Source organism: Mesoplodon densirostris, chromosome 1, assembly GCF_025265405.1.
Source record: "Mesoplodon densirostris isolate mMesDen1 chromosome 1, mMesDen1 primary haplotype, whole genome shotgun sequence".
Classification (NCBI taxonomy): Eukaryota; Metazoa; Chordata; class Mammalia; order Artiodactyla; family Ziphiidae; genus Mesoplodon; species Mesoplodon densirostris.
The window spans coordinates 148,891,659-148,916,419 of record NC_082661.1 but is presented as its reverse complement, the minus strand read 5'-3'; the positions used below and the strand labels follow the sequence as shown (position 1 = coordinate 148,916,419).

The window sequence follows — 24,761 nt, the reverse complement described above, 5'->3', positions numbered from 1 at the left end:
AAATCCACCATGATAACAAGCACTAAAAACTATACTTAAAAAATGGACAGAAAGATCCCTAGGACAAATGGTAAAAGCAAACCTATACAGACAAAATCACACAAAGAAGCATTCACATACACAGAGAGACAGAAAAAGGAAAAATATATATATATATATATATGTATATATATTTATATATAAAAGGAAGAGGCCAACCAAACCAATAAACAAATTTACCAATGATAATAAGCTCTAAATACTAAACTATGATAAACATTAAACTAGAAACAAATTAGACACAGAAAGCAAACCCCAAATCTACAGTTGTGCCCAAAGTCCACCGCCTTAGTTTTCGGGTGATTTGTTGTCTATTCAGGTATTCCACAGATGCAGGGTACATCAGGTTGATTGTGGAGATTTAATCTGCTGCTCATGAGGCTGCTGGGAGAAATTTCCCTTTCTCTTCTTTGCACAGCGCTTGGGGTTCAGCTTTGGATTTGGTCCCGCCTCTGGCATCTGTTCTTCACCCAGACAGGAGGAGATTAAAGGAACAGCTGATTCGGAGGCTCTGGCTCACTCAGGCTGGGGGGAGGGAAAGGTACAGTAGTTATAATTGGAATGCGGGGCGAGCCTGTGGCAGCAGAGGCCAGCGTAACATTGCAACAGCCTGAGGCACGCCATGTGTTCTCCCCAGGAAGTTGTTCTGGATCACGGGACCTTGGCAGTGGTGGGCTGCACAGGCTCCCGGGAGGGGAACTGTGGATAGTGACCTGTGCTTGCACACAGGCTTCTTGGTGGCTGCAGTAGCAGCCTTAGAGTTTCATGCCCATCTCTGGTGTCCATGCTGACAGCCGCGGCTCACTCCCATCTCTGGAGCTCGTTTAGGCGGTGCTCTGAATCCCCTCTCCTCATGCACCCCAAAACAGTGGTTTCTTGTCTCTTCATCAGTTCCAGACTTTCTCCCCGACTCCCTCCCGGCTAGCTGTGGTGCACTAGCACCCTTCAGGCTGTGTTCATGCATCCAACCCCAGTCCTCTCCCTGGGATCTGACTTCTGAATCCTGAGCCTCAGCCCCCAGCCCCCACCTGCCCTGGTGGGTGAGCAGACAAGCCTCTCGGGCTGGTGAGTGCCAGTTGGCACCGATCCTCTGTGCGGGAATCTCTCCACTTTGCCCTCCACACCCCTGTTGCTGTGCTCTCCTCCTTGGCTCCAAAGCTTCCCCGCTGTCCACCCACCATCCCCGCCAGTGAAGGGGCTGCCTAGTGTGTGGAAACTTTTCCTCCTTCACAGCTCCCTCCCAGAGGTGCAGGTCCATTCCTACTCTTTTGTCTCTGTTTTTTCTTTTTTCTTTTGCTCTACCCAGGTATGTGGGGAGTTTCTAGCCTTTTGGGAAGTCCAAGGTCTTCTGCCAGCGTTCAGTAGGTGTTCTGTAGGAGTTGTTCTACATGTAGATGTATTTCTGATGCATTTGTAGAGAGGAAGGTGATCTCCACATCTTACTCCTCCACCATCTTGAAGGTCCTCCCTAATACCAAGAACTGTACATTTATTTACTATGAATATCTAGTGACTAAAACTTTCTGTGCTTAAAAAGGAAGGACTACTCTAAAAAAGTAGGCAATTCACAGAATTATATAATATGCTTACACCTACCTTAATTTAAGCACGTTTCAAGCAGCTTCACGAGCCTAGAAATTTCCCAACTGACGATAGCCTGTGGCTGTTTTTTAGCAAATGCACTCAAGATAATTTTTAGTAAGAAAGTGAATTAAGTGGGGGAAATGGATCTTTATCCTAAATCTATATTCTAAATAACACTGGCATAGTTTTTTAATAAAGACAGTACACTATTCTTTTTCTGTCTTCTTTAGGGAAGTAATGATTTCACTATTTTCTTAAGTTACATATTAATGCCATTAATTTACACATCAATTCTATGCCAGACACTGGGACAATGGTAAATGACTCATTGCAAGGTTATTTCTCTTGTAGTACTTACCATCTATACAAGAAGCATACAAGAACAAGTTATCAAACAAATAAATTTATAGTTGCAAATTGTGATGAGAAATGTAAGGAAATATACATCAGTTTCAAACACCACGATTCATCTAAGTTGATAGACTTCTTGACTGAAGGGACTCTTTTCAGAAGATTATAATTACTGCCCCCTATTAAATGAAAGTTAGGTATAGAGACAGTGTGAGGGAGAGATAATTTTTGTGTTCCTTTCTTTTTTTGTTTACAGTAATTCTGGGATAGAGGACAGGAAGGTGGCTCCACCCAGTTCAAAACAAATGTATTTAAAATAAAAGTGTAAGTGAGTTATTTGAGGATTTATCTGTTCATGTGACAAAATCAAAATCATGGAGAGATTAAAAATACATTAATACATTGCCTTATTTTCTTCACCTTTCTTTAAAGAAAGAATGACAGAAATATGGGCAAAGGAAGGGCAGAGGGAAGGAGGAGAGGGAGAGGAGGGAAGGAAGGGAGAGAGGGAGGGAGGAGGAGAGGAAGGATGGGAAGCAGAGAGGGAAGGAAAGATGGCAGGAAGAGAGGGAGAATTTTCAAAGATGCCTACACCTCCATCTCCATCCCACCCTATCTTCTTCCCCTACCTCTCCCTGCCCAGATGCAACTACTATGCCAAATTGCTGTGTGTCATCTCAGTGTCTAATTTTATATTTTACTACACATGCACACACGTGTAATTTCTTAAGCCTGAAATTCTGTCATATAAAATTTTAAATAAATGTAGCTTTCTGTAGCCATCCTTTCTGCTGTTTGTTTGTTTTTCACACAACACTATGTGAGGTAAGCCCATGTTGATACATGTAGAACTAGTTTGTTCATTTTAACTGCTAAGTAGCCCATTGTACACCAGAGTTGTGTATCCATTTTATTTGGCTGGACTGTTGGAGTATTTACCTGTTTCTGCTATTACAAGGAGAGCTTGATGAATATCTCTGCTTATGTCTCCTTATATACAAGTGAGTAGCCATCTAGGACCAGAATGGCTGGATCATACTAAACCCTCCAGATTTTACCTATTTAACATTATGCTTATTAAAAAATGAATAGAAAAAAATCTAATTTTATATTGCAAATCCATTTTGGAAATTTATGCTTACAAAAACACAGGAACAGAAGTCATATTTTGTTATTATTGCAATATCTGGAATGTTTCATAATTAACCTGGAAACATATAAAATCCGTTTCCCATTTTTGCCTTTTAGAATATACCTCTCAGTTAGCTTAATTTTTTTTTTTTTTTTTTTTTTTTTTTTTTTTTGCTGTACACGGGCCTCTCACTGTTGTGGCCTCTCCCATTGCGGAGCACAGGCTCCGGACGTGCAGGCTCAGCGGCCATGGCTCACGAGCCCAGCCGCTCCGCGGCACGTGGGATTCTCCCGGACCGGGGCACGAACCCGTGTCCCCTGCATCAGCAGGCGGATTCTCAACCACTGCGCCACCAGGGAAGCCCTAGTTAGCTTAATTTTGATGGTGTTCATTATGAATTCAAAAAAGCAACATAGCTTTATTTTAGATATTTATTTCTATAATTTATACTTTCTCTCAAAAAAATTTAACAGTAAAACCATCAAAATACATGTCAACAAAGATATTAAATTTAACATATATTTATTTATCTAATTAAAATAGATAGCAACAAAGTTAATCTATACTGGAACACAATTCCTGCTTGATATTTGAGAAAATTCTATTATTGGTCTTCTTTTAATCATAAATTTATTCACCACTTGTGATTTCAGTTTTTAAAGAAGGAATGGTATTGAATACAACTTATAAATAAATATATTAAAAATATTTTACTGTGCCAGTAATTAAAAAATAAAATAACAAATTAAAAGTACCATATCTCATATATTAACAAAAACAGTATAATATCCATTTGAGCTTCAGTGTAAGGAAATTGATACTCTCTAGCATTATAATTTGGTACAATTCCTTAAGAAAGTATTTTGGCCATACATAGTGTAAGACGCCATAAAAACTTGTATGACTTTTAATACTCTATATAGAGAACACTAAAAGCTCCACACTAAAAACTATTAGAACTAACAAATGAATTCAGCTAGGTAGCAGGATATAAGATTAATATATAGAAATCTGTTGTGTTTCTTTACATAAGTAATGAGCTATCAGACAGAGAAAGTAAAAAACAATCCAGTTTAAAAATCACATGCAAAAAAAAAAAAAAAAAAAAAAACCTAGGAGTAAGCTTAACCAAGGAGGTGAAAGACCTATACACAGAAAACTATAAAACACTGGTAAAAGAAATTGAAGACAATTTGAAGAAATGGAACGATATCCTATGCTCTTGGATTGGAAGAATTAGTATTGTTAAAATGGCCACACTAACCAAAGCAATCTACAGATTTAATGCAATCCCTATCAAAATACCCATGACATTTTTCACAGATCTAAAACAAACAATCCTAAAATATAGATAGAACCACAAAAGGTCCAGAATAGTCAAAGTAATCCTGTAAAAAAAAAGAACAAAGCTGGACTTCAGACTTTACTACAAAGTCTGAACCTTCCCAGACTTCAGACAATACTAAAAAGCTACAGTAATCAAAACAGTGTGGTGTTGGTACAAAAACAGACGTATAGATCAATGGAACAGAATAGAGAGCCTAGAAATAAACCCAGACACCTACGCTCAATTAATCTACAATAAAGGATGCAAGAATATACAATGGAGAAAAGACAGTCTCTTCCACAAGTAGTGCTGGGAAAGCTGGACAGCTACATGAAAATCAGTGAAATTAGAACATTACCTCACACCATGTACAAAAATAAATGAAAAATACTTTAAAGACCTAAGTATAAGACATGACACTGAAAAACTCCTAGAAGAAAACATAGGAAAAATATTCTCTGACATAAATAGTAGCAAGATTTTCTTACACCAGTCTCCCAAGACAAAAGAAATAAAAGCAAAAATAAACAAATGGGACATGATCAAACTTAAAAGCCATTGCACAACAAAGAAAACCATCAACAAAACAAAAAATCAACCTTCAGAATGGGAGAAAATATTTGCATAGAATGCAACGGACAAGGGGTTGATATCAGAAACAGACAAACAGCTCGTACAATTAAGAAAATGATAAAGAAACATTCATATCAAAAATTACCTTGGGCTTACCTGGTGGTGCAATGGTTGAGAGTCCGCCTGCCGATGCAGGGTACAAGAGTTCGTGCCCCAGTCCAGGAAGATCCCACATGCTGCAGAGTGGCTGGGCCCATGAGCCATGGCCACTGAGCCTGCACATCCAGAGCCTGTGCTCCACAACAGGAGAGACCACAACAGTGAGAGGCCCATGTACTGCAAAAAAAAAAAAAAAAAATTACCTTAAATGTAAATGGACTAAATGCTCCAACCAAAACACGTAGACTGGCTGAATGGATACAAAAAAAGACCTGAATAAATGCTGTCTACAAGAGACCCTCTTCAGACGTAGGGACACATACAGACTGAAAGTGAGGGGATAGAAAAAGATATTCCATGCAAATGGAAATCAAAAGAAAGCTGGAGTAGCAATTCTCATATCAAACAAAATAGACTTAAAAATAAAGACTAAAACAAGAGACAAAGAAGGACACTACATAATAATCAAGGAATCAATCCAAGAAGAAGATATAACAATGGTAAATATTTATGCACCCAACATAGGAGCACCTCAATACATAAGGCAAATGCTAACAGCCATAAAAGGGGAAATTGACAGTAACGCAACACTAGTAGGGGACTTCAACACCCCACTTTCACCAATGGACAGATCATCCACAATGAAAATAAATAAGGAAACACAAGCTTTAAATGACACATTAGACAAGATAGACTTAATTGATATTTGTTGGACATTGCATCCCAAAACAACGGAATACACTTTCTTCTCAAGTGCTCATAGAACATTCTCCAGGATAGACCATATCTTTGGTCACAAATCAAGCCTTAGTAAATTTAAGAAAATTGAAATCATATCAAGTAACTTTTCCGACCACAACGTTATGAGACTAGCTATCAATTACAGGAAAAAAACTGTAAAAAACACAAATACATGGAGGCTAAACAATACACTACTAAATAACCAAGAAATCACTAAAGAAATCAAAGAGGAAATCAAGAAATATCTAGAAACAAATGAGAATGAAAGCACGATGACCCAAAACCTATGGGATGCAGCAAAAGCAATTCTAAGAGGGAAGTTTATATCAACACAATCCTACTTCATGAAACAAGAAAAATCTCAAATAAACAACCCAACTTTACAGCTACAGCAATTAGAGAAAGAACAACAACAACAACAAAAAAAAAAAACCCCAAAGTTAGCAGAAGGAAAGAAATCATAAAGATCAGAGCAGAAATAAATGAAAAAGAAATGAAGGAAACAATAGCAAAGATCAATAAAACTAAAAGCTGGTTCTTTGAGATGAAAAACAAATTGATAAACCATTAGCCAGACTCATCAAGAAAAAAAGGGAGAAGACTCAAATCAACAGAATTAGAAATGAAAAAGGAGAAGTAACAACGGACACTGCAGAAATACAAAGGATCATGAGAGATTACTACAAGCAATTATATGCCAATAAAATGGACAACCTGGAAGAAATGGACAAATTTCCAGAAAAGCACAACCTTCTGAGACTGAACCAGAAAGAAATAGAAACCAGAAAGAAATATCAACAGACCAATCACAAGCACTGAAATTGAAACTTTGATTAAAAATCTTCCAACAGGGCTTCCCTGGTGGCGCAGTGGTTGAGAGTCCGCCTGCCGATGCAGGGACACGGGTTTGTGCCCCAGTCCGGGAAGATCCCACATGCCACAGAGCGGCTAGGCCCATGATCCACGGCCGCTGAGCCTGCACATCCAGAGCCTGTGCTCTGCAACAGGAGAGGCCACAGCAGTGAGAGGCCTGCGTACCGCAAAAAAAAAAAAAAAAAAACTTCCAACAAACCAAAGCCCAGGACCAGATGGCTTCACAGGCAAATTCTGTAAAACATTTAGAGAAGAGCTAACATCTATCCTTCTCAAACTCTTCCAAAGTAAAGCAGAGGGAGGAACACTCCCAAACTCATTCTATAAGGTCACCATCACCCTGATACCAAAACCAAACAAAGATGTGACAAAAACAAAAGAAAACTACAGACCAATATCATTGATGTACATAGATGCAAAAATCCTCAATAAAATACAAGCAAACAGAACCCAACAGCACGTTAAAAGGATCATACACCATGATCAAGTGGGGTTTATCCCAGGGATGCAAGGATTCTTAAATATACACAAATCAATTAACGTAATATACCATATTAACAAATTGAAGGATAAAAACCATATGATCATCTCAATAGATGCAGAAGAAGCTTTTTACAAAATTCAACACCATTTATGTTAAAACCCTCCAGAAACTAGGCAAAGAGAGAACTTACCTCAACATAATAAAGGCCATATATGACAAACACACAGCCAACACTGTTCTCAGTGGTGAAAAACTGACACCATTTCCACTAAGATCAGGAACAAGACAAGGTTGTCCACTCTCACCACTCTTATTCAACATAGTTTTGGAAGTTTTAGCTAAACAATCAGAGAAGAAAAAGAAATAAAAGGAATACAAATCAGAAAAGAAGAAGTAAAGCTGTCGTTGTTTGCAGATGACATGATACTATACATAGAGAATCCTAAACATACTACCAGAAAACTATTAGAGCTAATCAGTGAATTTGGTAGAGTAGCAGGATACAAAATTAATTCACAGAAATCTCTTGCATTCCTATACACTAATGATGAAAAATCTGAAAGTGAAATCAAGAAAACACTCCCATTTACCACTGCAACAAAAAGAATAAAACATCTAGGAATAAACCTACCTAAGGAGACAAAAGACCTGTATGCAGGAAACTGTAAGACACCGATGAAAGAAATTAAAGATGATACAAATAGATGGAGAGATATACAATGTTCTTGGACTGAAAGAACCAGAATTGTGAAAATGACTATAGTACCCAATGCAATCTACAGATTCAATGCAATCCCTATCAAACTACCAATGGCATTTTTCACAGAACTAGATCAAAAAACTTCACAGTTTGTATGGAAACACAAAAGACACCAAATAGCCAAAGCAATCTTGAGAAAGAAAAATGGAGCTGGAAGAATCAGGCTTCCGGACTACAGACTATACTACAAAGCAACAGTAATCAAGACAGTATGATACTGGCACAAAAACAGAAATATAGATCAATGGAACAGGATAGAAAGCCCAGAGATAAACCCACAGACATATGGTCACATTATCTTTGATAAAGGAGGCAAGAATATACAATGGAGAAAAGACAGCCTCTTCAGTAAGTGGAGCTGGGAAAACTGGACAGCTACATGTAAAAGAATGAAGTTAGAACACTCCCTAACACACAAAAATAAACTCAAAATGGATTAAAGACCTAAATGTAAGACCAGACACTATAAAACTCCTAGAGGAAAACATAGGCAGAACACTCTATGACATAAATCACAGCAAGATCCTTTTTGACCCACCTCCTAGAGAAATGGAAATAAAAATAAAAATAAACAAAAATGGACTTAATGAAACATAAAATCTTTTGCACAGCAAAAGAAACCATATACAAGAAGAAAAGACAACCCTCAGAGTGGGAGAAAATATTTGCAAATGAAGCAACTGAAAAAGGATTAATCTCCAAAATATACAAGCAACTCATGCAGCTCAATATCAAAAAAACAAAAAACCAAAAATACAGCTACACGTGCAACAACTCCTACAGAACACCTACTGAACGCTGGCAGAAGACCCCAGACCTCCCAAAAGGCTCGCCCCGCACTCCGTGCCCCTCCCTCCCGCCCGGCCTGAGTGAACCAGAGTCCCCGAAGAGGCTGCTCCTTTAACCCTGTCCTGTCTGAGCGAAGAACAGACGCCCTCCGGCGACCTACATGCAGAGGCGGGGCCAAATCCAAAGCTGAGACCCAGGAGCTGTGAGAACAAAGAAGAGAAAGGGAAACCTCTCCCAGCAGCCTCAGAAGCAGCGGATTAAAGCTCCACAATCAACTTCATGTACCCTGCATCTGTGGAATACATGAATAGACAACAAATCATCCCAAATTGAGGAGCCAGGAGTCAGTGCTGTGCCTCTGAGGTGGGAGAGCGAACTTCAGGACACTGGTCCACAAGAGACCTCCCAGCTCCACATAATATCAAACGGCAAAAATCTTCCAGAGATCTCCATCTCAACACCAGCACCCAGCTTCACTCAACGACCAGCAAGCTACAGTGCTGGACACCCTATGCCAAACAACTAGCAAGACAGGAACACAACACCACCCATTAGCAGAGAGGCTGCCTCAAATCATAAAAAGTCCGCAAACACCCCAAAACACACCACCAGACGTGGACCTGCCCACCAGAAAGACAAGATCCAGCCTCATCCACCAGAACACAGGCAGTAGTCCCCTCCACCAAGAAGCCTACACAACCCACTAAACGAACCTTAGCCACTGGGGACAGACACCAAAAACAACGGGAACTACGAACCTGCAGCCTGCAAAGAGGAGACCCCAAACACAGTAACATAAGCAAAATGAGAAGACAGAAAAACACACAGCAGGAGAAGGAGCAAGATGAAAACCCACCAGACCTAACAAATGAAGAGGTAATAGGCAGTCTATCTGAAAAAGAATTCAGAATAATGATGGTAAAGATGATCCAAAATCTTGGAAATAGAATAGACAAAATGCAAGAAACAGTTAACAAGGACCTAGAAGAACTAAAGACGAATCAAGCATCGATTAAAAACACAATACATGAAATAAAAAATACTCTAGATGGGATCAATAGCAGAATAACTGAGGCAGAAGAACGGATAAGTGAGGTGGAAGATAAAATAGTGGAAATAACTGCTGCACAGCAAAATAAAGAAAAAAGAATGAAAAGAACAGAGGACAGTCTCAGAGACCTCTGGGACAACATTAAACGCACCAACATTCGAATTATAGGGGTTCCAGAAGAAGAAGAGAAAAAGAAAGGGACTGAGAAAATATTTGAAGAGATTATAGTTGAAAACTTCCCTAATATGGGAAAGGAAATAGTTAATCAAGTCCAGGAGGCACAGAGAGTCCCATACAGAATAAATCCAAGGAGAAATACACCAAGACACATATTAATCAAACTGTCAAAAATTAAACACAAAGAAATCATATTAAAAGCAGCAAGGGAAAAACAACAAATAACACACAAGGGAATCCCCATCAGGATAACAGCTGATCTCTCAGCAGAAACTCTACAAGCCAGAAGGGAGTGGCAGGACATACTTAAAGTGATGAAGGAGAAAAACCTGCAACCAAGATTACTCTACCCAGCAAGGATCTCATTCAGATTTGATGGAGAAATTAAAACCTTTACAGACAAGCAAAAGCTGAGAGAGTTCAGCACCACCAAACCAGCTTTACAACAAATGCTAAAGGAACTTCTCTAGGCAAGAAACACAACAGAAGGAAAAGAACTACAATAACGAACCCAAAACAATTAAGAAAATGGGAATAGGAACATACATATCAATAATTACCTTAAATGTAAATGGACTAAATGCTCCCACCAAAAGACACAGACTGGCTGAATGGATACAAAAACAAGACCCATATATATGCTGTCTACAAGAGACCCACTTCAGACCTAGAGACACATACAGACTGAAAGTAAGGGGATGGAAAAAGATATTCCATGCAAATGGAAACCAAAAGAAAGCTGGAGTAGCAATTCTCATATCAGACAAAATAGACTTTAAAATAAAGACTACTAGAAGAGACAAAGAAGGACACTACATAATGATCAAGGGATCAATCCAAGAAGAAGATATAACAATTGTAAATATTTATGCACCAAACATAGGAGCACCTCAATACATAAGGGAAATATTAACAGCCATAAAAGGAGAAATCGACAGTAACACAATCATAGTAGGGGACTTTAACACCCCACTTTCACCAATGGACAGGTCATCCAAAATGAAAATAAATAAGGAAACACAAGCTTTAAACGATACATTAAACAAGATGGACTTAATTGATATTTATAGGACATTCCATCCAAAAACAACAGAATACACATTTTTCTCAAGTGCTCATGGAACATTCTCCAGGATAGATCATATCTTGGGTCACAAATCAAGCCTTGGTAAATTTAAGAAAATTGAAATTGTATCAAGTATCTTTTCCGACCACAATGCTATGAGACTAGATATCAATTACAGGAAAAGAGCTGTAAAACATACAAACACATGGAGGCTAAACAATACACTACTTAATAACGAAGTGATCACTGAAGAAATCAAAGAGGAAATTAAAAAATACCTAGAAACAAATGACAATGGAGACACGACGACCCAAAACCTATGGGATGCAGCAAAAGCAGTTCTAAGAGGGAAGTTTATGGCAATACAATCCCACCTTAAGAAACAGGAAATATCTCGAATAAACAACCTAACCTTGCACCTAAAGCAATTAGAGAAAGAAGAACAAAAACATCCCAAAGTTAGCAGAAGGAAAGAAATCATAAAAATCAGATCAGAAATCAATGAAAAAGAAATGAAGGAAACGATAGCAAAGATCAATAAAACTAAAAGCTGGTTCTTTGAGAAGATAAACAAAATTGATAAACCATTAGCCAGACTCATCAAGAAAAAAAGGGAGAAGACTCAAATCAATAGAATTAGAAATGAAAAAGGAGAAGTAACAACTGACACTGCAGAAATACAAAAGATCATGAGAGATTACTATAAGCAACTCTATGCCAATAAAATGGACAACCTGGAAGAAATGGACAAATTCTTAGAAATGCACAACCTGCCAAGACTGAATCAGGAAGAAATAGAAAATATGAACAGACCAATCACAAGCACTGAAATTGAAACTGTGATTAAAAATCTTCCAACAAACAAAAGCCCAGGACCAGATGGCTTCACAGGCGAATTCTATCAAGCATTTAGAGAAGAGCTAACAGCTATCCTTCTGAAACTCTTCCAAAATATAGCAGAGGGAGGAACACTCCCAAACTCATTCTACGAGGCCACCATCACCTTGATACCAAAACCAGACAAGGATGTCACAAAGAAAGAAAACTACAGGCCAATATCACTGATGAACATAGATGCAAAAATCCTCAACAAAATACTAGCAAACAGAATCCAACAGCACATTAAAAGGATCATACACCATGATCAAGTGGGGTTTATTCCAGGAATGCAAGGATTCTTCAATATACGCAAATCAATCAATGTGATACACCATATTAACAAGTTGAAGGAGAAAAACCATATGATCATCTCAATAGATGCAGAGAAAGCTTTTGACAAAATTCAACACCCATTTATGATAAAAACCCTGCAGAAAGTAGGCATAGAGGGAACTTTCCTCAACATAATAAAGGCCATATATGACAAACCCACAGCCAGCATCGTCCTCAATGGTGAAAAACTGAAACCATTTCCACTAAGATCAGGAACAAGACAAGGTTGCCCACTCTCACCACTCTTATTCAACATAGTTTTGGAAGTTTTAGCCACAGCAATCAGAGAAGAAAAGGAAATAAAAGGAATCCAAATGGGAAAAGAAGAAGTAAAGCTGTCACTGTTTGCAGATGACATGATACTATACATAGAGAATCCTAAAGATGCTACCAGAAAACTACTAGAGCTAATCAATGAATTTGGTAAAGTTGCAGGATACAAAATTAATGCACAGAAATCTCTGGCATTCCTATATACTAATGATGAAAAATCTGAAAGTGAAATCAAGGAAACACTCCCATTTACCATTGCAACAAAAAGAATAAAATATCTAGGAATAAACCTACCTAAGGAGACAAAAGACCTGTATGCAGAAAATTATAAGACACTGATGAAAGAAATTAAAGATGATACAAATAGATGGAGAGATGTACCATGTTCTTGGATTGGAAGAATCAACATTGTGAAAATGACTCTACTACCCAAAGCAATCTACAGATTCAATGCAATACCTATCAAACTACCAATGGCATTTTTCACAGAACTAGAACAAAAAATTTCACAATTTGTATGGAAACACAAAGACCCCGAATAGCCAAAGCAATCTTGAGAACGAAAAATGGAGCTGGAGGAATCAGGCTCCCTGACTTCAGACTATACTACAAAGCTACAGTAATGAAGACAGTATGGTACTGGCACAAAAACAGAAAGATAGATCAATGGAACAGGATAGAAAGCCCAGAGATAAACCCACGGACATATGGTCACCTTATCTTTGATAAAGGAGGCAGGAATGTACAGTGGAGAAAGGACAGTCCCTTCAATAAGTGGTGCTGGGAAAACTGGACAGGGACATGTAAAAGTATGAGATTAGATCACTCCCTAACACCATACACAAAAATTAGCTCAAAATGGATTAAAGACCTAAATGTAAGGCCAGACACTATCAAACTCCTAGAGGAAAACATAGGCAGAACACTCTATGACATAAATCACAGCAAGATCCTTTTTGACCCACCTCCTAGAGAAATGGAAATAAAGACAAAAATAAACACATGGGACCTAATGAAACTTCAAAGCTTTTGCACAGCAAAGGAAACCATAAACAAGACCAAAAGACAACCCTCAGAATGGGAGAAAATATTTGCAAATGAAGCAACTGACAAAGGATTAATCTCCAAAATTTATAAGCAGCTCATGCAGCTCAATAGCAAAAAAACAAACAACCCAATCCAAAAATGGGCAGAAGACCTAAATAGACATTTCTCCACAGAAGATATACAGACAGCCAACAAACACATGAAAGGATGCTCAACATCTTTACTCATTAGAGAAATGCAAATCAAAACTACAATGAGATATCATCTCACACCAGTCAGAATGGCCATCATCAAAAAATCTAGAAACAATAAATGCTGGAGAGGGTGTGGAAAAAAGGGAACACTCTTGCACTGCTGGTGGGAATGTGAATTGGTACAGCCACTATGGAGAACAGTATGGAGGTTCCTTAAAAAACTACAAATAGAACTACCATATGACCCAGCAATCCCACTACTGGGCATATACCCTGAGAAAACCATAATTCAAAAAGAGACATGTACCAAAATGTTCATAGCAGCCCTATTTACAATAGCCCGGAGATGGAAACAACCTAAGTGTCCATCATCGGATGAATGGATAAAGAAGATGTGGCACATATATACAATGGAATATTACTCAGCCATAAAAAGAAATGAAATTGAGCTATTTGTAATGAGGTGGATGGACCTAGAGTCTGTCATACAGAGTGAAGTAAGTCAGAAAGAGAAAGACAAATACTGTACGCTGACACATATATATGGAATTTAAGAAAAAAATGTCATCAAGAACATAGGGGTAAGACAGGAATAAAGACACAGACCTACTAGAGCATGGACTTGAGTATATGGGGAGGGGGAAGGGTAAGCTGTGACAAAGTGAAAGAGCGGCATGGACATATATACACTACCAAATGTAAGGTAGATAGCTAGTGGGAAGCAGCCGCATAGCACAGGGAGATCAGCTCGGTTCTTTGTGACCGCCTGGAGGGGTGGGATAGGGAGGGTGGGAGGGAGACGCAAAAGGGAGGGGATATGGGAACATATGTATATGTATAACTGATTAAATTTGTAAAATAAAAAAAAAAAAAAAAAAAAAAACAAAAAAACAAAAAACCCAGTCCAAAAATGGGCAGAAGACCTAAATAGACATTTCTCCAAAGAAGATATACAGATTCCCAACAAACACAGGAAAGGATGCTCAACATCACTAATCATTAGAGAAATGCAAATCAAAACTACAATGAGGTATCACCTCACACCGGTCAGAATGGCCATCATCAAAGCATCTACAAAGAATAAATGCTGGAGAGAGTGTGGAGAAAAGGGAACCCTCCTACACTGTTGGTGGGAATGTAAATTGATACTGTCACTATGGAAAACAGTATGGAGTTTCCTTAAAAAACTAAAATAGAACTACCATATGACCCAGCAATCCCACCACTGGGCATATACCCTGAGAAAACCATAATTCATAAAGAGTCATGTACCACAGTGTTCATTACCGCACTATTTACAATAGCCAAGACATGGAAGCAACCTAAGTGTCCATCGACAGATGAATAGATAAAGAAGATGTGGCACATATATACAATGGAATATTACTCAGCCATAAAATGAGAAGAAATTGAGTTATTTATACTGAAGTGGAAGGACCTAGAGTCTGTCATGCAGAGTGAAGTAAGTCAGAAAGAGAAAAACCAATACTGTATGCTATCACGTATATATGGAATCTAAAAAAAAAACCCCAAAAATGGTTCTGAAAACCTAGGGCAGGGCAGGAATAAAGACGCAGACATGGAGAATGGACTTGAGGACACAGGGAGGAGGAGTGGTAAGCTGGGACAAAGTGAGAGAGTAACATTGACATATATACACTACCAAATGTAAAATACATAGCTAGTAGGAAGCAGCCGCATAGCACAGGGAAATCAGCTGCGGGCTGCATGACCACCAAAAGGGGTGGGATAGGGAGGGTGGGAGGGAGACTCAAGAGGTAGGGGATATGGGGATATATGTATGCATATAGCTGATCCACTTTGTTATACAGTAGAAGCTAACACAACATTGTAAAGCAATCATACTCCAATAAAGGTGTTATAAAAAAATAATCCAAAACATGAAAAATCTATATATTCATGTAAGTGTTTATTAGCTTTCATTTAAACTAATAAAATTGAAAACCACTTAAATGTCCAGGATAAAGTATATTGTTTCACACTGAAAGATTTGCAATCCTGATTATTATATATTAAGATTCAAAGGGAAGAAGAGAAAACCCTAAACATGGTTACAAGCATGCAAAAAATCCCACAGCCACTGGGGAGGGGGGTTGAAAATAAATATACCACAATGCTATTAGTAGTCATATTAGAAGTAATATTTCCCCACTAATTTCAGAATATTTTTTAATGTGTTATTTGTTTAAAAAGGAAAAGGATGATGTCCCAAGCCCCGCTTTTATTCTCATGGGGAGCTGGAAATTTTGCACAATTTATACTACTGCCTTACTTGTATTTGTTTGGGTTTTTTTTTTTTTTTTTTTGCTTTGTTTTGTTTCCCTACATAAAGCCATTGTCCTAAGACAATGCAGTATTTTAATGCTCTATCACTCTAGAATCTTATTTCACTCCTTCAGGAATACCATTTCAAGATTACTCTGATTACCCCTCAGTAAATGTGTCCCCTCTTTATTCTGAGAGAACTCACCATGTGGCAACGCAACAGAGCAGTTTTGCAACTAAGCCAAAAACAAAATGAATAGCTGTGAAAGAAGATCCATATCTTTGCTTTGTCTCCTAATTCTGAGTTCTTATTTAACTATCCTGCTCTTACCAAGTCATGGCATTCCATCAGAAGTAAACATTTTCTTTGAATTTGAATTTTACTATCATTTCTAAGTCCATTTCGCTTGTTTACGGGCTTATTATTATTTTAATTCCTCACAGTTTGTCTACTACAGAAATTGCTGATGATCAAGATAATGGTAATAAAGATGCTCTGATTTAGAAGGGGTGGCCTTGGTTTTTCTGCCACCTAACACATATCTCAGCTAACTATTCCTAGGAAACATTAAGCATGGTAGAAATTTAACACATGTTCTTATACTCCACAGGTATATGAATATAGTGATATTGGGGGAAATAGTCTATTTTGAACTCAGTGAGACATAAACATAACTGAGATTAGCACTGGGTCCTTGACAAGGGTCTATTAATTACTATTGCCCTGTGAGTACTTTTTGTGGTTGTTGTTCCCCTTCCCCAGGCTGCTCTGATTTATGAACAGCTTTTCATATTCACAAAGTGGTTCATGAATCACCCTCATCCAACAGAAATGAATAAAAATGAGCCCATTTACACAACATTTGGTATGTAGCTAATTACCTGAAAATGAAGGCTTGGGATTGCACTGAGAAGAGTGTCATTAACATTCAGCCCAAAGAGTACAAAACAGCGGGAGAAAAGAAAGTAGAATCAAAAAATAAAAATATAAGAGGAGCAAAAAGAATGCTATTTATTCAGTGTAGATTTTTGTTAAAGCATCACCAAAGAATACCTTCTGATGTCACCCAACAGAGGAATGATCAAGCAAAAAGCAGCAAATGAAATGGTTAAATACAACGTAATTTCAACTTTATTAAACAATATACTTAGAAGAAAGGAAGTTAATAATCAGATTGTGGTGATGAGATTATGGATCATTTATTCTATCTATAATTTTCTGTATTTCTCAGGTCTTTTACTATGACCCTGCATTAATCTTACAATGCACTTGTATTAGTAATCTTACATGTATATATGTATTTAGAAGCATATAGTTTAAAAATAATAATAGCTATAGTTAATTGAGAGACTATTATGTACCAAACATTGTAACTTGTATGTGCATATTATAACCCTCTTCTTCTTGCCTGTTCTACCCTGTATCCACCTGCAGAATACCTCTGTTCATGGAATACAACAAACTTAAGTTAAGGCATCCAAAAACCAACCAGACACACCAATCAAATAAGTGTAAGATTGAACTCTCTCCCTCCTGAGTGATTGTCATGTTTTCTTGATAATGTAAACATTTCTCTAATGTGAGATATTTGTGTTTCTAGAAAAATGGCAAAGCTAGTAGTCCCAAATGAGAGATAAGCATATCCTCCCTGGTTATTTCTTTAAACCAGTAGACAATGGCTCTATCTTCTATCTTCTGCTACCTGACAGTACTAAAAAACAAACAACAAAACAAAACAAAAATTATGACAGCAGGAAGGTGCAGTTGGATTTTTTTAGCTGTTGTAACCTCCATGCTTATAGTATTACCTGATTCCTAATAAGTCCTCTATCATGTTTCTTTGGTTTTTTTGTTTTTTTTGGTTTTTTTGCGGTACGCGGGGCTCTCACTGCTGTGGCCTCTCCCGTTGCGGAGCACAGGCTCTGGACGCGCAGGCCCAGCGACCACGACCCATGAGCCCAGCCACTCCGCGGCACACGGGATCCTCCCGGACCGGGGCACGAACCTGCGCCCCCCGCATCGGCAGGCAGACTCCCAACCACTAAGCCACCAGGGAAGCCCCTATCATGTTTATACTAATTATTGAGTTGCTAAAGGATGTCCTAAATTATTGATAACTAAATGAACACCAAAAACTCATAGTAAGGGCAACTCTTAGTTGTTCAATCTGTTTTACTGCTTGTGGGAGAAATTTTACTGAACCAGTTGTTCTCTGCTTAGATTTATCTGACCTGAATATAATAACTGGAAAGATAATAAACCTTAGCTCCTGAGTCTAGCATATCTGAATTTGAACCTCATTTACAGACTATAAAAACTTGGAAACTTTTTCTAGCCTCATCAGATGTCAGTTTCCTTATCTTTGAAATGGGCATAAAAATGGCATCAACATAATAAAGCTTTTGTAAATAATAAATTAAATAGTACATGTATGGTAGTCAGACTAATGGCCCTCTAAAGATGTCCACGTCTTAATTCTCAGGACCTGTAAATATGTTTCCTTAGGTGTCAACAGGGACTGTGCAGATGAGATTAATGTAAGGATTTTGAAATGAGATTATCCTGGATTATCTGGGGTGGGCCCAGTGTAATCACAAGGCTTCTTATACAAGGAAGGCAGGAGGGTCAGAGGGTGAGGAGATGTGAGGACAGAAGCAGACATTGGAATGATGGAGAAAGATAGAGGAAGGGAGCATGAGCCAAGGAATGCAAAGCAGCCTCTAGAAGCTGGAAAAGGCAAGGAAATAGATTCTCCCGTAGAGCCTCCAAAAGGAAAACAGCCCTATTGAAACCTTGATTTTAGAACTTCAGACCTCCAGGACAGTAAGAGAATAAATTTGTGTTGCTTTAAGCCACTAAATTTGTGGTAACTTGTTACAAGAGCAATAGGTAACCAATACAGTATATATGGTGCTTAGCACTGTGCCCGTCATATAGGATTCTAACATAATATTAGCTAAGATCACTCTGCCCCTTAAGATCTAGGTAAGAGTAGCTTAAACACACAACCATTATTTGTGGGAGTCCAACACCTTCCCCAGGGTTGCTGAGGCTTCCCAAAGGGCTTCATGATTTGGCCGTCTCTGGCTTTGAAGTTCAGGTTTTGCTGAATTGGTTTAATTTATAGACTACTGTTCCATGAATGCTGTCACGATATGGAATTCAGCCACTTTACAAGAATAAAAATAAAACATTTGCATAAGGATTTACTGGGGTGGGGCTGCTGGGGAGAGAACATGGTTTAGGTAAATAAAGAAAAATTTATTATAAGAGCAATGTAAAAATCTTAAAATTGAATACCATTCTTCAAAATGTTTTGCTACTCCATCATTTTGCTTCCCCACACCTAATTCCTCTTAAATCTCACAGCATTTTATCTCCTTTTGTCTCTTTATCATTTATGTCTCATGCTCTCAAGATTTCACCTTCTAATACTAAGGTATTTTCCTAAACATAGTAGCTTACCTAAAATAAAATTTGGTGCCACCTGTGAAGATGATACATATTCTTTTCACCACTCAGTAAGTGTTAGCTAAGGAAAAAAATCTATATTCTCATTGGTCATGACTTAGGCTAACCCATCCTTCATCTTTCATTGGTTTCTTTGGATGATGTCTCTAACATGGATTAAGGGTACAGCCTAGAGGCCAAAGGAAGCCATGGGACATTCTTCAAACAAACTTAAAGTGATACTGATGTCAATCTTATACTGCTACTCACTATCAATCTCACCAATCTTAGGAGTGTGATTAGGATATAGCATTTTCAGGCTTTTTTCCTCTCTCCTTTCTCATATTCTTTTTATATAGATTCTATTAAATTGTACAGCTATGCTCTACAGAGATCACATTAAAAATTAGAGCTCATCCCTATGATATTGAAGATTATAGGAAAATCTCAACCATACATACATAATTCATTCAAGTCCCCATTCTTATTTGCAAAGTGCACACTCCATATGTATATATGTGTGCGTGCATGCATGTGTGTGTGTGTGTGTGTGTGTGTTTGTGTTTGTAGCTAGGTTTTAAGCTACTTAAGGGCCAGGACTTCCTGGATGTGTCTTATCAGCAATGAGAGTCATGCTACCCTTAGACATCAAATACACATGAGTTGTGATTACAGTGACTCAGGGTCAGTGACCACGCAGCATACACCTTAATACAAAAATACTACAGAGACATGATTTCCGTTCATTCCAAAGTATCATGGGACCATAGTTTCTAATTAACAGCCTATTACAGTGTTCTGACCTAGCCTTCAAAATGTCAATAAATTGGATGATAATGTAAGGTATTCTAAATGTCTTTGAAAGAAGACATGACTGTTACACTGTCATGAATCCGTACCTCTGGGAAGTCTGAGTTCAGAAAAACAGTCAGTTAATACTTTTGCCTTTTACTGGTTCTACTCTATTATACTTTCATTTGCTCTCAGCCAATAATCATATTTTCACACACAGAATGAATGACTGGAGTGTGAACAGTTAAAAACAAAATTCAAAAAAATGCTTCAGTCCCGAAGTCCTCAACCTATCCAGTTTTGTGATCTTTGGCATCTTTGACTCCATAGAAGATTTTGAATATCAGGCTGCTTTAGCCATGATGTGAGAACATTCCCATGAAGATGTGTTAATTAGTTGTAGAGGTGACTAACCACTGCTGAGCAATTGCATTAGGCAAGGCAAACAAATGGAATACAGAAAGCAGTCATTCTTCGAGATGTTCATTGTTGCTTCACACCCAGAAGACAAGAGCTGGACAGCACTCTGCCCAGGGACATCTCTCTTTTTCTTGATGCACCTGGGAATTCTTGCTGAGTAATTTTTCTCACAAAGAGCTCAGGATACTCAACTCACTCATACGTATTACAAAATCTAGAAATGCCAAACTCTTAAATTAGCAGAGACTGACATTCTGTTGCATAAATTTCTATGGGCCACATCATGAATTTATGAGTACCTACTTGTAGAGGGGTCCCTGTCTGAGTGAGTCTCAATGATCCCTCTTTTCTTAGATGAGAGACCCTTTCAGGTCCCTGGTGACCATATTTGTATGTGTGTAGCTTTCCTTCCAGCCCTTAATAAATAATTTGGGGAGTGTTAACACCTAATCCAAGTTGAGCCAATGAAATCCTCTTGAGGATTCAAAATTTGGAAAAGATAGATCCCAAGAAGGAAGTTGTTTCACTAATGTCAGTGCTCTACAGAGAAAGTCAGGCACTTCCTGCAGCTCAAGTCCCAAGTTTCCTCTCTTTCTGTGTTGTGATGACTCAACTCTCTTTGGCATCTTAATGGGATTTGGGGCAGGAGAAGTGAACTCACACAGGCGATCATTGTTGAAAAATCATCAGGTCATGGGCAAGCTTCTGGTGTGATGTGTAGTTTCCCAAGGTGATATAAATTAAATTTCTCATATTTATTGATTGCCGAATAGATCGATCATGATAGATAGCAATAGTCAATTCAGTTATGCTTTCCAAAAGCTGTTTTTTTACCACTCACAGCTGTAGTACCCAAATACCTGAGACACGTTATTCATTTTACAATGTTTTGTTGACTTTTCAAATTGCATTGTAAAAACTCCAGAGCCTTATACTGTGTGAATCAGTGATTCAGCATGTCCTGCTTTTCATATGATGTGGTTAACTAACCAGATGACATGTGTCTAAAAATGATGTCAATTAAATGAGGAAAGCTGACCAGTGGAGCTCAAATGATGTTATCAAGTATCCCAAAAGCTCTTTAACAATTCCACATATATCTTATTTCAATTTTATTTTTAAATATTATATTTATTTTTAAACTATAAGCATGTACACTGTAATGTGTCCTATGCCACATTTTTTTTTTTTTTTTTTTTTTTTTTTTTTGCTGTACTCGGGCCTCTCACTGTTGCGGCCTCTCCCACTGCGGAGCACAGGCTCCGGATGCGCAGGCTCAGCGGCCGTGGCTCACGGGCCCAGCCGCTCCGCGGCATGTGGCATCCTCCCAGGCCGGGGCACGAACCTGCGTCTCCTGCATCGGCAGGTGGACTCTCAACCACTGCGCCACCAGGGAAGCCCGCCACATTTTTTTTTAACATCTTTATTGGAGTATAATTGCTTTACAATGGTGTGTTAGTTTCTGCTTTATAACGAAGTGAATCAGCTATATGCATACGTATATCCCCATATCTCCTCCCTCTTACGTCTCCTCCCACCCTCCCTATCCCACCCCTCTAGGTGGTCACAAAGCACCCAGCTGATCTCCCTGTGTTATGTGGCTGCTTCCCACTAGCTATTTTACATTTGGTAGTGTATATGTGTCCATGCCACTCTTTCACTTCATCCCAGCTTACCCTTCCCCCTCCCCGTGTCCTCAAGTCCATTCTCTATGTCTACATATTTATTCCTGTCCTGACCCTAGGTTCTTCGGAACCTTTTTTTTTTTTTTAAGATTCCATATATATGTGTTAGCATACGGTATTTGTTTTTCTCTTTCTGATGAGGTAGAGGGACCTAGAGCCTACGCCACATTTTAGTGCATTCAAGACCATGATAATATTAACTTGTGCTGCCAGGTTAGCTTATGCGGAGCATGGAACACCAAGTAAAGCTTCCTTTTAATCCACTGCTAAGTACCTACTAGAGACCAACCACTTATTAATGTATCTGAACCATCTGCAAAGGTGCCATTGATAATAGCATCAGTTACAAAGCAGACAGGTAATATTCCCCCCTAATTCAGGGTAGCCCATGCCTGGTCATATAAGATTTTAGAAGCAAGTGTTTCCATGTTTGTTAGGATTTTCTCAATGCCATACAAATAAAATATAACACAAAAATAATTGGTGCTGAGGGGGATTTAAGACCATAATTCTCATCATAATTCCTGCTTTCAAATGTGTGTGCTCATTAAAATGGATGTCAACATTTGAACTTATATGGCAAATCTATATTAACAACATATGTCTTTCACTTATTTCATTTGTATTTTATATGTTGAGGTTCTCTGTAAGATTTCATCTTATTACAGTTTTCCTCAGAGGAAAAATGTTTGAAAGCACCATTTTAGCAGTGTTTTTCAATCATAGCACTACTGACATTTTGGAACAGATAATTCTTAATTGTTGGGTGCTGTCCCAGGCACTGTAGGATGTTTAGCAGCATCCCTGGCCTCCACCCACTAGATGCCCAGTATCCACCCTCCACCCCCAGCCTGATGATCAAAACTGTCTCCAGATATTGTCAAATGTCCCCTGTTGGTAAAAATTATCCCTGGTTGAAAAGAATTGGCTACTTCATAAGATCATAAGGATGGCCACACTTCAGTAATTCCTAGAGAATATTCACATCTTCACAATTTTTTATTCATAAACAGCTATTAAACAAAGAATATAGTAGAGAGATGATTTTTTAAGCATTTTTAAATATTTATTGTGTTGTCTTATTGAGTGTGTTTGAAACACTTTGCAGACCATAAAAAGAATGTGGTGGAATTATAATCCTTTTATGTCCTAAATTCTGGAATACAGCCAGTCTTCAAAGTTTTTGTAAAACACTTAAAAAAAATTTTAATTAAACTTTAAAATTCCTTTTGCTCTTGCCTAATGCTCAAATCAACCTGATTAATTGACCAGCATCCTGTCTAAGAAAGGGTTCAAAGAGAATCTTCACTTTTATCTTTCATAAAGAAAGCCATAGAGAAATTGGGAAGGTCTAGGGTTATTCTTAGTAATGTTTTTAGGAAGAAGGTGCCTGTCAGGTTAACACAAATGACCAAAACAATAACTTTCCTTGACAGCCTCAAAACACAAAGGTATGAAAAGAATTTTGTCAAATTTACATACACTGTTGATGAGGGTGTAAACTGGCTCAACCTCTATGAACAGCAATGTGGTAAAATTTTAAATGCATATACCTTTTTTCTATCAACAATTCCCTTTCTAGAAATAGCCAGTCAACATAGTCAGATATTGTAGAGTGTACCAGTATATTCAGAGCATCTTTATTTGTAAAAGTAAAAGATATGAAATAACATAAATGCCCCCTACATGGTGATTAGGAAAATAAATTATGGCATTTCCATACAACTCAATACTCTGTAGTAAATTTTTTTTTACAAATAGCTTATTATTTACTAATATAGAACCAAATCCAAGATGCACTGTCAATGAAAACAAGCTAGGTTCAGAACAGGGTATTATTCAGTAGTCTTCTTAAGAAGTTCACCCATAAGAAGATATAGCTGGGCTTCTGTTTGCATTCAGAGTATGTATGGAAATTTTCCAATGTTGTAGCTCCTGGGGCTTAAGGTAGAAAGGAAGCTTATTATTAAATTTGAATTTTGAATTTTTTGAATTGTGATTATACATTACTTTGTGAAAAGGGACTATGTAAATAGTTTTTTTAAGAAAAGTATTTTGTCAATTCCAGCGTGATATCAAATGTTTGTATGAGTGGACGAGCCATATGAATTTAAATTACTCTCAGACACCACAGTCCAGAAAACCAGCCCAGGCACGAGAAAACGGAGGGATAGTGGAAACCCAGGTAGGATATATAGAGTCAGGATCCTTGGGTTTGCATAGATACATAAGCTAAATTGGAGTTGGTAAATATGGTGTAAACACTGATCCTAGGATAATGTTTCTTTACTGGTT

General features: G+C 38.0%; 1 protein-coding gene across 3 annotated transcripts in view; it reads left to right on the top strand.

Moving 5' to 3' along the window:
• GABRB1 (gamma-aminobutyric acid type A receptor subunit beta1) overlaps positions 1-24,761 on the top strand; it is a 401,509-nt gene that overhangs the window by 286,829 nt on the left and 89,919 nt on the right. The window lies entirely within an intron of this gene.